We start from the raw sequence: 13,916 nt of genomic DNA, 5'->3' as shown, positions 1-13,916 counted from the left end.
ATCAACTAAATGATTTTGAAGTGGTTGTGATGGTTCACACCTGTACCATCCTTCAAGGTAGTGCATTCCAGATACTCACCACCCTTCAGGGGAAAGACTACTCCTTTAAATCTCCTGCCCCTTATTACTGATTCCATTGACCCACAATGGAAAAGTTTCTTCCTTTCAACCCAATCTATACCCCTCACGTTTTTGCAGACCACAATCTGGTTCTCTCACTGCCTTCTCTGTTCAAGGAAAACAACACCAGACTATCTGTTCAAAGCTGCAACACTTCAGCCTCATCAACATTCCGGTGAATCTTCTTTTGTACCTTCCAGTGCAATCCCATCCTTCCTATTGTGTGGTGACCAATACTTGCACACAGTGCCCCAGCTGTGGCCTAGCCATTATCTTATACAATTCCCTAACATCGTTGCAATTGTATTCAGTGCCTAGTCTCATAAAGGTAAGTATCCCATGTAGCTTTTTCACCACCTTCTAGATTAGAGTGGTGCTAGAAAAGCACAGCAGGTCAGGCAGCATCTGAGGAACAGGAAAATCGATGTTTCGGGCAAAACATGCTTTTCCAGCACCATTCTAATTTAGACTCTGATTTACAGCATCTGCAGTCCTCACTTTTGCCTTCTTAACCACCTTGCCTACCTGCCCTGCTGACTTCCTGAGGTCTTGCCATTTATTGTACACTTCCTTCCTTTGTTAGTCCTCACAAAATGCATTCCCCCACTTGTTTCAGGGTGAAATTCCATTTGCACAGCTCTGTAGTCTCGGGCTTTTGTCCCTGTTAATTACTACACTAATTTTCATGTCACCAGCAAGTTTGTATCAAAATCATTAATGCATATTTAAAAAAATTATGACTGTGGGAGCACAAGCAACCAGAATTAGAGGAACACAGAAATCTTGGAACACAAAAAATTGAAACCACTGGAAAATCTCAGCAGGTCTGGCGTCATCTGTTGTGAGAAATCAGAAACATTTCAGGTCCACTGTCACTAGATTTTTAAAACAAATATCCATACTTCACAGGAATCAGTCAAATGATGTTTTCTGAACTATTTCCAATGCAGGGAACTGGCCACTTCAATCAAGCTGTGGAAGGTGTTGTCCAAGTACCACCAGAACATTATCTGCCTCACCAGGTGCCCGAATGTTTTAGACCACTGCTACACCACTGTGAAAGATGCCTACCGCTCCATCCCCCGTCCTCATTTCAGGAACTCTGACCACAATGCCATGTTTCTTCTCCCGGCTTACAGGCAAAAGCTCAAACAGGATCCAAGTTCAGTGCTGGTTGGAGGAGGCAGAGGATCAATTCCGGTGCTGTCTGGAATCGGCTGATTGGGCTGTGTTCAAACAGTCCACAGATACCTTGGACGAGTACACCACCACCGTCACAGACTTTATCAGCAAGTGTGTGGCAGACTGCATACCGAGGAAGTCAATCCGGGTGTTCCCCAACAGGAAACCTGGATGAATCAGAACATACAGAACCTGCTAAAAATCAGGTGTGAGGCCTTCAGGTCAGGAGACCCACTCAAGTTTAAGGAATCCAAGTCTGACCTTCGCAGAGCCATTAAGACAGCCAAGGACCAATACCGATCTGAACTAGAGACCCAGACAGACACCTGGCAACTATGGCAAGGACTGAATGACATCACACGTTCGAAAAAGAGACAGTGCAAGATAGCAGGCGATGGCCCATCCCTCCCAGATCGTCTCAATGCCTTCTATGCTTGTTTTGAGCAGAATTTCAGCGGAGAGGCAACACCTATTCCAACAAGTCCTGACAAACCATCCCAACAGTCACAGCATCAGAGATTAGAGCAGTTTTCCTTCATGTGAATCCAAGGAAAGGGATGGGACCAGACTGAGAACCAGGCCGTGCACTCAGAGCAGGCGCAGTTCAACTGGCAGAGTTCTTCTTGGATACCTTCAACATGTCCCTGCAGCAGGCCATGTCCCCGCCTGTTCCAAGAGGGCCAACATCATCCCTGTACCTAAGAAGGCTCATGCAGCATGTCTCGATGACTACCGTCCAGTGGCCCTAACTTCGATGGGTCATGAAGTGCTTTGAAAGGCTGGTCATGGCATTAATCAACTCCAGCCTCCCCACTACTCTTGACCCACTCCAATTTGCCTACCTGACCAACAGATCCATGTCAAATGCCATATCACTTGCCCTTCACTCCTCTCCTAGAATATCTTGACACCAAGAACAGCTACGTAAGAATCCTACTCATTGACTACAGTTCAGCCTTCAACACTATTATCCCCTCAAGGCTGATTACTAAACTTAATGATCTCGGAGTAAGCCCCACTCTCTGCAACTGGATCATCAGTTTCCTGACCCACAGGCCACAATCAGTGAAGTTTGGGGACAATATTTCATTGTCACTAACACTCAACACTGGAGCCCCCCCCCCTCCCGGGGTGCATACTCAGCTCCCTACCGTAACGCCATTTACAAGTTCGCTGATGACACCACCATAGTCGGTCAAATCTCAGATGGTGATGAAACAGACCACAGACGAGAGGTGGAAGACCTGAAAAAATGGTACACTGAGAACAACCTAGCTCTCAATGCTGGAAAAACTAAGGAACTTATTATTGACTTTCGGCAGGCTGTTCCTCATGCCCCCCCCCTGCACATTAACAGCCCCGACGTGGAATGAATAGAGAGTGTTAAGCTCCTGGGAGTGGTCCTCAGCAACAAGCTTTCTTGGACTCTTCATGTGGATGCACTGGTTACAAAGGCCCAACAACGTTTCTTCTTCCTCAGGCAGCTGAGGAAATTTGGCATGACGGCGAATATCCTTAGCAACTTTGATAGGTGCGCCATCGAGAGCATTCTGTCTGCATGTATGGCAACTGTACCATTCAAGATCGGCGATGGTTACAGAGAGTGGTGAACTCAGCCCAGACAATCACAAAGGCCAACCTCCCATCTATAGAATCCATCTACCAGGCCCGCTGTCAAGGAAAGGCCTCCAGCATTCTCAAAGATCCATCCCACCCTGGCAATGTTATTCTACAACCTCTACCATCGGGCAGAAGGTACAGAAGCCTGAACACACACACCACCCGGTTTTGAAACAGTTTCTACCCTACTGTTGTTAGAATACTGAATGGACTCACAAACTCTTAGCATTCGCATTTGTTTTTGTTTTTGCAGCTGTTTACCTATTATTTACTTTTCTATGCCACTTAACTCTGTGACCTGTCTGTATTGCTTGCAAGACAAAGCTTTTCACTGTGCCTCGGTACATGTGACAATAAGTTCAAATTCAAATTCAGACACTCATCACCCTCTGTTTGAAAAAATTGCCTCTCTGGACACTTTTGTATCTCTCCCATCTCACCTTAAACCTGTGCCCTCTAGTTTCAGGCTCCCCTACCTGGGGAAAATGCCCTTATCTATGTCTGTCATGATTTTATAAATCTAGATAAGGTGAGCCCTGAGCCCCCTACGCTCCAGGGAAAAAAGTCCCAGCCAATCCAGCATCTCCTTCTAACTCAAACCTTCAGTCCAGATAGCATCCTAGTAAATCTTTTCTGCACTCTTTCTAGTTTAATATTATCCTTTCTATTATAGGGCATTCAGAATTGCATGCAATACTCCAAATGTGGCCTCACCAACGTCTTGTACAGCTGCAACAAGACATCCCAATTCCTCTACTCACTGCTCTGACTGATGAAAGCAAGCATACCAAATGTTTTCTTCACCGCTTGGTCTACCTATGACCCCACTTTCAAGGACCTATGATCATGTACTCCTTGGTCTCTTTGTTCTATAACATGACCTGTGACCCCACTTTCAAGGTGCTATGATCCTGTACCGCTCAGTCTCTTTGTTCTATAACACTCCCAAGGCCCTATCATTGACTGATTAAGTCCTGCCCTGCTCTGCCTTACCAAAATGCAACACCTCACATTTATCTGAATTAAACTCCATCTGCCACTCTGCAGTCCATTGGTCCAGTTGATGAAAATCTCGCAGCATTCCCAGATAACCTTCACTGTTCACAATGTTGGTGTCATCCACAAACTTACTTACCAGACCCTCCTAAATTCTCATCCGAGTCATTTTATGTAAATGACAAGTAACAGTGGACCCAGCACCAATCCCTGTGGCACAGGGCTCCAGTGTGAAAAACAACCCTCTACCACTATCCTCTATTTTCTACCATCAAGCCAATTTTGTATCCAATTGGCTGGTTCTCCATGGATCCTGTGAGATTTAACTTTACTCAGCAACCAACCCTATCAAAGATCTTGCTAAAGTCCATGTAGAGAACATCTACCACAATGCCCTCATCTACTTTCTTGGTCACCCTTCCATAAAATGTAAATTCATGAGACATGATTTCCCACGCAGAAAGCCAAGCTGACTATCCCAACTGAGTCCTTGTCTCTCCAAATTCATGCAAATGCTGTCTCTCAGAATCCCCTTGAATAACTTACCCATCACAGACTTGAGGCTCACCAATCTGTAGTTCCCAGGCATTTCCCTGCAGCCTTTCAGAAATAATGGCACAACATTAGTCACCCTCCAATCTTCGGGCACTTCACCTATGGGTCTCGATGTTACAAATATCTCCGTTAGGGGCCCAGTAATTTCCTCCCTAGCCTTCTACAATGTCCTGGGTCACACTTCATCAGGTCTCGGGATTTAACTACCTTAATGCATTTTAAGACTTCCAGCACCTCCTCTTCTGGAATGCACTCTCCTTAAGACTTCGCTATTTATTTTCCCAAATTCCCGAGCATTCATAACTTCTTCAATGGTAAATACTGATGCTAAATATTCATTTAGGATCTCACTCAGCTCTTGTGGCTCTGCACATACACAGCCTTGTTGATCTTTAAGAGACCCTATTCTCTCCCCAGTTACTCTTTTGCTTTTCATGTATTTGTAAAATCTCTTTGGATTCCCCTTTGCCTAGTGTCCTCTTTATAACCTCCTGATTTCTCTCTGAAGTGTTCTCAGACACCCTGTATACTCCTCAAGGTACTCACTCAATCCCAGCTGTCTACACATGTCATATGCCTCCATGTTTTTCAAGACCAGGGCCTCGATAACTCTAGTCATCCAGGGTTTCCTATTGCTGCCATCCTTATGCTTCACTCGAATGCTGCCCCTGAACACTCATTAACTCACTTTTCAAAGCCTCCCACTTACCCAACATACTTGAGAGACAGCCTCTCCCAATCAACCTATCCGAGTTCCTGAGTAAGATCATTAAAATTGGCCCTGCCCCAATTTAGAACTTTAATTTGTGCACCAGATCTAACCTTTTGCCGTAGCTATTTTAAAACTAATAGAATTATGGTCACTGGTCCCGCAGTGGTCCACAGCTAACATTTCCATCACTTACATTGATGTAGAGCCATCCAAATATTGCACGAGAACTTCTTCCAGAACACACTTAACAAGTTTCTCTCCAACCAGGCTCTGAACACTATGGCAGTCCCTGTTGATGTTAGGAAAGTTAAAATCTCCTCCTATTGCAACCTTTTATTCTTGCGGCTATCTGTGATCTCCTTATATAATTGCTCCTCAATCTCCTGCTGACTATTAGGGGGCCTGCAGTACAATGCTATCAAAGCAATCTCCCCCTTTTTTATTTCTCAATTCTACCCTCATACAATCAGTGAATGAACCCTCAAGAATATCTCCTCTCAGTCTTGCTGTGATATTCTCCGTAATCAAGTTTTACCCTCTCTGATGTTTGTAATATGTCCTGCCCAAAATGTTGATACAGAGCTAAAATCCCAGATAATGTTGGTGTTTATATCATCGTGATTTATAAAGGTAATGTGATTTGTCTATTTGATGATAATGGTGTATGTACCATGGAATTATTGGGGTTTATGTATGTTAGAAGTGAGAGCTTTAGTCTGGATCACAATGCAAATGCATCAATATGCTCTGGTTACATTTTCCATGTGGTTGAGCTGATCCTGGTGTTAATCTTCAATAATTAGTGTTGCATTCTAAATATGATTGTGTTGGGATTATATCTGGTACATTCTCAGGGTACTGGGAATGAAGGCGTCAGTCCATCAATTGTGCAGCATTCCTGTTCGGATGGGTCTCCTGAGAATCAGCGTTTGGGATATGTCGTTTCCATTTTCAGCACCAGGACTGATCCCAGCACTGACAGCCAAGGTCTATGATGTAGAGAAGACAAATGCAATTGATTGCTTGTAGATACATGAGAAGCAGATCTGAGTGTCACTCTCAACAGTCAGGAGATGCAGTCACACACCTAATCAGTCAGGGTTAATGCCCTGGTCATGTCCTGGGGATCTGGGTTTGAAACCTGCCATGGCAAATTAATTTGTAAAAAATAAAACTCTAGAATTCAAAGTCTGATGATGATCATGAATCCATTGCCTATTGTCAGGAAAGTTGGTCCAGTTCACTACTATCCTTAAAGAAGAATACCTGTCCTTACCTGGTCTGGCCTATATGTGACTCCAGGCTCACAGGAACATGGTGGACTCTTGACTGCTTTCAGGGCAATTAGGGATGGGCAACAAATACTGCTTCATCCAGCAACACCCACATCCCATCACAAGTTTTGTAAAAATCCATGTTCACGAACAATTTGGATGTTCACGGCCAAGGAATCAGGAGCGGGATTTGCTGAGCAAACCATTCACATGTTCAGTCAAACGATCCTCATCCCCACTTACAGGTAGCTCTCCTATAATGTGGTGGTTGTGTTCCTGTAGAAATGGAAATAGAATAGAAATAACGGGGCCTATGGGAAAAACAGGGTTGGGGCAAACCACCAGAAATATCAGTAAGAATCGAAACAAAATCAGTTAGCTCAGTCTAAGTTAATCTATAAATCTATATTAATAAAACAAAACAGTAAATGTCACACTTTAACACTAAAATCGCTGACTACAGCACTGTAGCTTTCACGAAGCTCTTCACCAGAAAGTGTGGGAGCCGATGGACTATGTGATCTCAACATTGAATTCCAGTCCTCCTCAAAGTCTTCCCGGTTTGAAATAAAGTTCCTTCTAAACATACATAACAATTCCCAGTTGCAAGCTAAGTTTCAAGGTTTGCAGAGCTCATTGCATGCCTGTTTTAGCTGAACACTGAATTTGCATTTTGCAGACAGAGGATCCTGAGGCTGGATTTTGCTGTTTAGGTAAATGCTGGGGATGGGAATCGTGTAGCAGCGAATGGGAGCTCGCTTTATTAGAAAAAAAGCCCAGAGTTCACAAATCGCACTAAAACTAACTCGTGTTTAATAAACACGCGTTATAGGAGAACTACCTATATTGCAATTACAATCCCCTCCTATTCAAACAACCTGGAGTCAAAATAACCAAAAGAGAAAATGCTGGAAAATCTCAGCAGGTCTGGCAGCATCTGTAAGGAGAGAAAAGAGCTGACGTTTCGAGTCTAACTGACCCTTTGTCAAAGCTAAAAAAAAAAGGAGAAATAGGGAGGTATTTATACTAGGCTGAGAGAAGGTGAGTCATGGCTCCAGAAGCAAAGGTAGCAATAAAGCGGTGATAATGATAGTGCATTGAGAGATTATAGGGAGATTAGGAGCTGTGAATGACCAAGGCTGAAGCCTATGTGACAAAATATATGGGGGATTGGGGGGGGAATAGGTGAAGCAGAGGCAAAATGGAAAACAGGGGAGAAGGGTAGCAAAAGGGGAAGAGGAGAGGAAAAAGATGGTGAGAGAGTGGGGAGCGAGAGAAAGAGAGACAATCAAGAAATAAGAGGTTATTATGGAGTCAAAATAATATGTACCACCATTAAGTAGTGAAGGGGAACAGCAAGAGATAAGAAAGTGAGAGTCAAAATAGAAAGTATAGGAGGAGAGGCAGTGGGAGAAAGAGAAACAAGGAAATGGGCTTCAGAAATGGAGAGCAGGAGTAAATGAACACGAGTCATAATAGACTCAAAATGTTCACTCTCTTTCTCTCTCCACAGAAGCTGCTGAGTTTTTACAGCAGTCTCAGTGTCTCTTTCAGATTTCCAACATCCAAAGTATTTAGAGTCATAAAGTCGTAGGGATGTAAAAAGCGAAAGAACTGTGGATGCTATAAACCAGAAACAAAACAAGTTGCTGGGAAAGCTCAGCAGGCCTGGCAGCAACTGTGCAGAGAAATCAGAGTTAATGTTTCAGGTCTGATGACCCTCCCTCAGGTCCCAAATATTCCGCTTTTCTTATAGCAGGAGTGAAGGTACTACAAGGGAGGGAAACTAAGATGGAGAGAGATTCCAGAGGGAAATTGGGATAAATAGAGACTGAAAGAGAAAAGAGACAGAGGGAGAGAGAGAAAAAAGCAATGGCGAGCTGTGAAATGTTTTCAGCAAGCAAACGGATATGTTCGAAAGCAATATTTTCAAGAGCAATACAATGAGGAGGGGGATAAGACGCGAGATTAATCGAATGGCTTCAGACATGTACAGCATGTCAGTATTGCAAATGCCAGTTCCATGTCATCAGAAAAGGGAGAGAGTGCAGGTGAATGGAGAAATGGAGAGATGATTCACAAAGAGAGCAGGAGTGTGACCCAGAGATGGACTGCCACAGACCATTGGGAGGTTAAGGAGAGCGGTGACTGAGAACAGATGAGAGAAAGGCTGGAGGAGAGATTGAGAGAGTGAGTTATAGAGGGAGGGAGACAGAAAAGCAGCAAACAGGGAGAGAGGGATGGAGAAGTGAATTAAAATGTACAGAGAGAGAAATTGAAACAGGAACAGAGACAGAGGTTTTATTAAAAGCAAAGTGACGCTGGCTTGAAATATGACACAATTTCTCTCCATTTCTTTTCCCCGGAATGTTCTGCTTTTTAATTCCAACAGAGTCTTTAAAGAGATTCATCAACGGAAAAGCACTCCTTGAAAGTTTTGCAGAAAATGAAAGATTCTTTATTTATGCATGACTCGATTCAGAGAGACACCTGCTTTAAGCAAAATTCAATCAGAAACAAATCCTTTCGTCTTCTTAAAAACTGTGTACTTTATCTTTCCAACTTAATTTTCCAGACAGTAAGCTGCCCGTGTCACTGAAATAATTGACAGTAATTTGAAATACTTACTACATCAGCACTGAATTTAATGAAGAACACAGATTTATGGCCAAACGTCCTTCCACTCTGCTTTGAATTCCTGACCTTATCAAAATTCCCAACAGTCAGTGACAGTACACTTTGCCTCAGGACTAACCTATGAGTGAACAGAGTCAACATTCTTCACTTTACTGAGTTTACAAACAGCAAACTCGGCAGCTTGCTCATAGGTCCATTAGCACTGACTCATGAGGGCAGTACATTTCAAAATGATGGCGCCATCACGGTCGGTCATGTTCGGGCTTCTGAACCATTCTGGTCCAGGGCAGCAGAATTCTTCTCTCTCTCTCCTCATCTTTTCTCTGTTTCTTTTCTTTCTTCATCCTTGAGGCCAGAGCAGTGTTGGCAGAGTGATGGCTGCAGCGTCAAAGATGTGGATCAGGACACCTGGCGGCAGCTGCAGTGCCCAGAGCAGTAGGCCGAGCCTGGACACATGGCGATGCCAGGAATGGGGATGCCTGACTGTGGTAGGCCTGAAGCAGAGACTATTGGAGGTGGCAGAGCCCAGAGCAGGGATTCCTAATTGTGGTAGGCCCAGAGCCTTGGCTGCTAGGTGATGTCTGGAGTGGGGACTCCTGGCTGCAGTAGGCCCAGAGTGTGGATTCTTGGTGGTGATGGTGCCCAGAATGAGGGCTCCTGACTGCAGTAGGCCCAGAGCTTTGCCTTTTGGTGGTGACAGTACCTGGAGTGGGGACTCCTGGCTGTGGTAGGCCCGGAGCCTGGACTCTTGGCAGTGTCAGCTAGGCAGTGTCAGCAGCGAGGCCAGGGTCTCCTGAGGCACCAGCGTCATCATTACTGTACCTGAATCAGGGACTCCTTGAGGTGAGGAACACCTTGCAGCGACCTTGCAGAATTCCTGGAGTTGTGTTCAAGACCCAGTGTGAACAGAAGATGAACTCTATTTAAAAAACTGTTTTCAATTCTTTTTGTACCTCAAAATAACAATGGATTATAGCAACAAAATGCTTTTCACTGTAGTTTCCGAGATACATGTGACAATAAATCATTCGGATTCAGACAGATGATTACTTTAACACCCACCTGTTCCCTGGCCAGCATCTCTGTTTCAGGTTTGTTGCAGTGTTTCAGTGAAGCTCAGCATCACATGGAAGAACTACAACCTTATTTTCTGCATGGGGACCCTGCAGCCCTCCAGACTCAATGTCAGGTTCAAAAACCTTACCTGAAAGATAATAGTGTAACAAGCTATACTGCACTTGCTTGAACGAATACAGCTCTAATAACTTTGTCATGACCTGCAAAACTCCAAACATGATCAGTAATTCTTCTACAACCGTGAAAACATCAGATTAAGCTCAATTATCAACACTAGGCCCAAAGCCTTGAATGTTATGACACTTCAAGTGTTCATCCACAAGCTTTTTCAAGGTTGTGTAGTTTTCCTCCTCCACCACCCTCCCATTTTACACACTTCAGTTTTGAGGGAAAATGTTTCCCTCAAATTACTTCTAAATCTCCCACTCTTGACCTTAAAATGATGCCCCTTGTTACTGATCCTTCGACTGTGAGCTGCTGCCCATGTCCCTCATGATGTTATACACCTCTTTCAGATCCCCACTCAACTGTCTGTGTTCCAAGGAAAACAACCTGAGGTTATCCAACCTCTCTTCATCTCTGAATTGCTGTATCTCAGGCACCATCCTGGTGAATCTCCTTTGCAGCCCCTCCAGTACAATCCCATCCTTCCTCTAGCATGGGAACCAGAACTGTACACTGTACTCCAGCTGTGGGACTCACCAAAGCTCCAACAGCAGGTTGTACCAGACCTTGGAGAGACCTCTTCTGGGATACTGTGTCCAGTTCCGGTCACCCGGTTATCGGAAGGGTATTTTAAGTTGGAAAGGGTTCTGCAGAGATTTATAAGGATGTGTCGGGTATGGAAGGTTTGAGATATAAAGAAAGGCTGGGATGTTTTTCACTGGGTTGTTGAGGGTTAAGCCATAGAAGGTTATAAAATAATCAAGGGTAGAGATTGGGTGAATTGGAAGGGTCTTTTCCATAGGATGTGTGTGAGTTGTCAAGATGAGGGGGTGCATTTTTAAGGTGAGAGGAGAGTGATTTGAAAAAGACACAATTAAATTCTTTACACAGAAGGTAGTTCCTGAGGAAGGGGTGGATGTGGACACAGTTACAATGTTTAAAGGACATTTGGATAGGGACATGATTCAGAAAGGTTTGGAGGGATATGGGTCAGAAGCAGGCAGGTGGGACTAGTTAGGTTGGAATTATGTTCAGCATGGACTGGTTGGACCGAAAGATCTGTTTCTGTGCTGGATGACTTGAAGACCTTCCTGGAGTTTGCTATAGAGTATTAACGTGGACCGAGGGTGGCTTAACAGAAGGAGAGCAGAGATTAGGAATAAACAGGATATTTTTGGATTGCTCAGTTGTAGCTAGTGGGACTCGAAGGTTTAGGACCTATGTCACAAGCTATTTATGCTCCATATTAATGACTGATCTTTGGGGACTGAGCTGTGGTTGTTTAATCATTGATTAGATTCAAGGCAGAGAATTATGGAACATTCGGACAATTCCTGAGGAAAGCAGGAAAGTTGGGATGGCGGGTTATCCCTGATATTGATGGACCAAACAGCAAATGGGTGACTGGAACTCTATCCCCTTTGTTCCCCTTTCTCCACACAAGTCCCATGATGTTCCTGCACAGTGCCGAAAGATGAGAGCTCATTCTTTGGAAAGCAGAAACATCTGACAGTATCTGACAGAGAAAACACTGTCTTCCCAGCTGGAGATTCCAACTCCATGGAATTAGGCCTGAGATTTGTGCAGAATTCAATACAGCAACAACTCCTAAAAGGAGCAGCCCTCATAGAGATAGTAAAAAGGTTAAAGGGTAAGTCTGCCGGTGTTTTAGTGCCCTCTGGATTGTTGCTCCTGGGTGTGTAAAAGTGATTCCTTCTTCTCATCCACATTCCCTTCAAATGAACACTATGAAATCAGGATGTGAGAGGGAGCTTGCTCCTCTCAAACTCTCAGTTGACTTCGATTGCATCTGTTTGAACGTTTCCCTTGTGATACCTGCATCCACAGGAGCAAAGGAATTCCTGCCGATCTTAACAGAGTCAACACAATGCCACAAACTACAGTCACGGAGTCACAGAGGGTGTCCACAAAAAGACCCTGCAGCTCATCATGTCCGTGCCTTCTCAGAAACAGCTACCTAACTATTGTGATCCTGTTCCCCAGCACTTGGCTCACAGCCTTGTAATTTCTACACACTATACATCGACAACATCTTCAATGTTCTAAGGGTTTCTGCCTTTCCCTCCCAACAGGCTGTGAGTTCCATGTTCCCAACACCCTCTGGTTCCTCACAACCTCTTTTGCCCTTTACCTTAAACAGTTGTCTGTCTATGTCTTTGATAGAAACATAGAGACATTGGGGATAGATTAGATTAGATTCCCTACAGCGTGGAAACAGGCCCTTTAGCCCAACCAGTCCACACCAGCCCTCTGAAGAGTAACCCAACCAGATCCATTTTCCTGTGACTGATGCACCTAACACTATGGGCAACTTAACATGGTCAATTCACCCTAACCTGGACATCTTTGGACTGTGGGACGAAACCCACGCAGATACGGGGAGAATGTGCAAACTTCACACAGACAGTTGCCCGAGACTGGAATCGAACCTGGGACCATGGTGCTGTGAGGCAGCAGTGCTAACCATTGAGTTACCATGCTGCCCCATTAAACACAGAACGGTGCAGCAGAGAAAGCTGTTGGAGTAAGACCAACGATCACTTCGTCCCTGGGTGGTCTCAAACCACCAACCTTTCAGTTAGCAGCTGAACACACTGACCAATTGCACCACAGAGACTGGATTGGAATAGCCATTTGATGCTTCCAACCTGCCCCACTGTTCATTTTGATCTTGGCTGATCATCCAACCAAACAGTCTGTTCCCATTTTCTCTCTTGATCCCTTTAGATCGTGTATCCGACTCTTTACCCACCAACACTTTCTATGTCTGCAACCTCCACCAGCACTCTCTCCCCCTGACCTTCTCATACCTTTATCATGTCTGAAAAGTATTCAACTAGAAAGTTGTGAAGCAGATTACTCAAACGTTCAGGAATTGGAGTGTTATCTTTATATATCAGGTATCATGAGTTCCAATCTCACTTGCAAACGTTTCTATTGTTTTCATAGTCTACCTTTTTTGATAAGTGGTACTTGCTGACGTGTGAATAGTGTTTTACAACTGATAAACATTATCTGAACAGCACAGAAAGCACGCATATTCCACCATGAATATTTTCCCTCTCACTGCCTTTCTCCCTCTGCATGTCTGACATGCTCTCTCTCACACACACACACACACACACACACCGGAAACAGTCCTTCAGGCCATGATGACCATTTTCCCAAACTAAATTAGTTCCAACTGACTGTGCATGGCCCATATCCCTCCAAACATTTCTTACACATGTACCTATCCAACTATCGTTTAAACGTTGTAACAGTACCCACATCTACCACTTCCTCAGGAAGTTCATTTCACACATGAATCATTCTGTGTAAGAATGTTGCCTCTCATGTATTTTACTAAAGTCTTTCTCTACTCACTTTAAAAATATCCCCCCCTTGTCTTTAAATCCCCAATTTAGGGAAAAGGCATTTACCATTCATCTTATCTATACTCGTCATTATTTTATAAATCCCTAAAAGGTCACCACTCAACCTCCTATGCTCCAGTGAAAAAATGTCCTTGTCCATCCAGCGTCTCCTTATAATTCAAACATTCCATTGCTGGTAAC

The sequence above is a fragment of the Chiloscyllium punctatum genome, chromosome 21 (genome assembly GCF_047496795.1).
Source record: "Chiloscyllium punctatum isolate Juve2018m chromosome 21, sChiPun1.3, whole genome shotgun sequence".
NCBI lineage: Eukaryota > Metazoa > Chordata > Chondrichthyes > Orectolobiformes > Hemiscylliidae > Chiloscyllium > Chiloscyllium punctatum.
Note: the sequence above shows the minus strand (reverse complement) of the source record.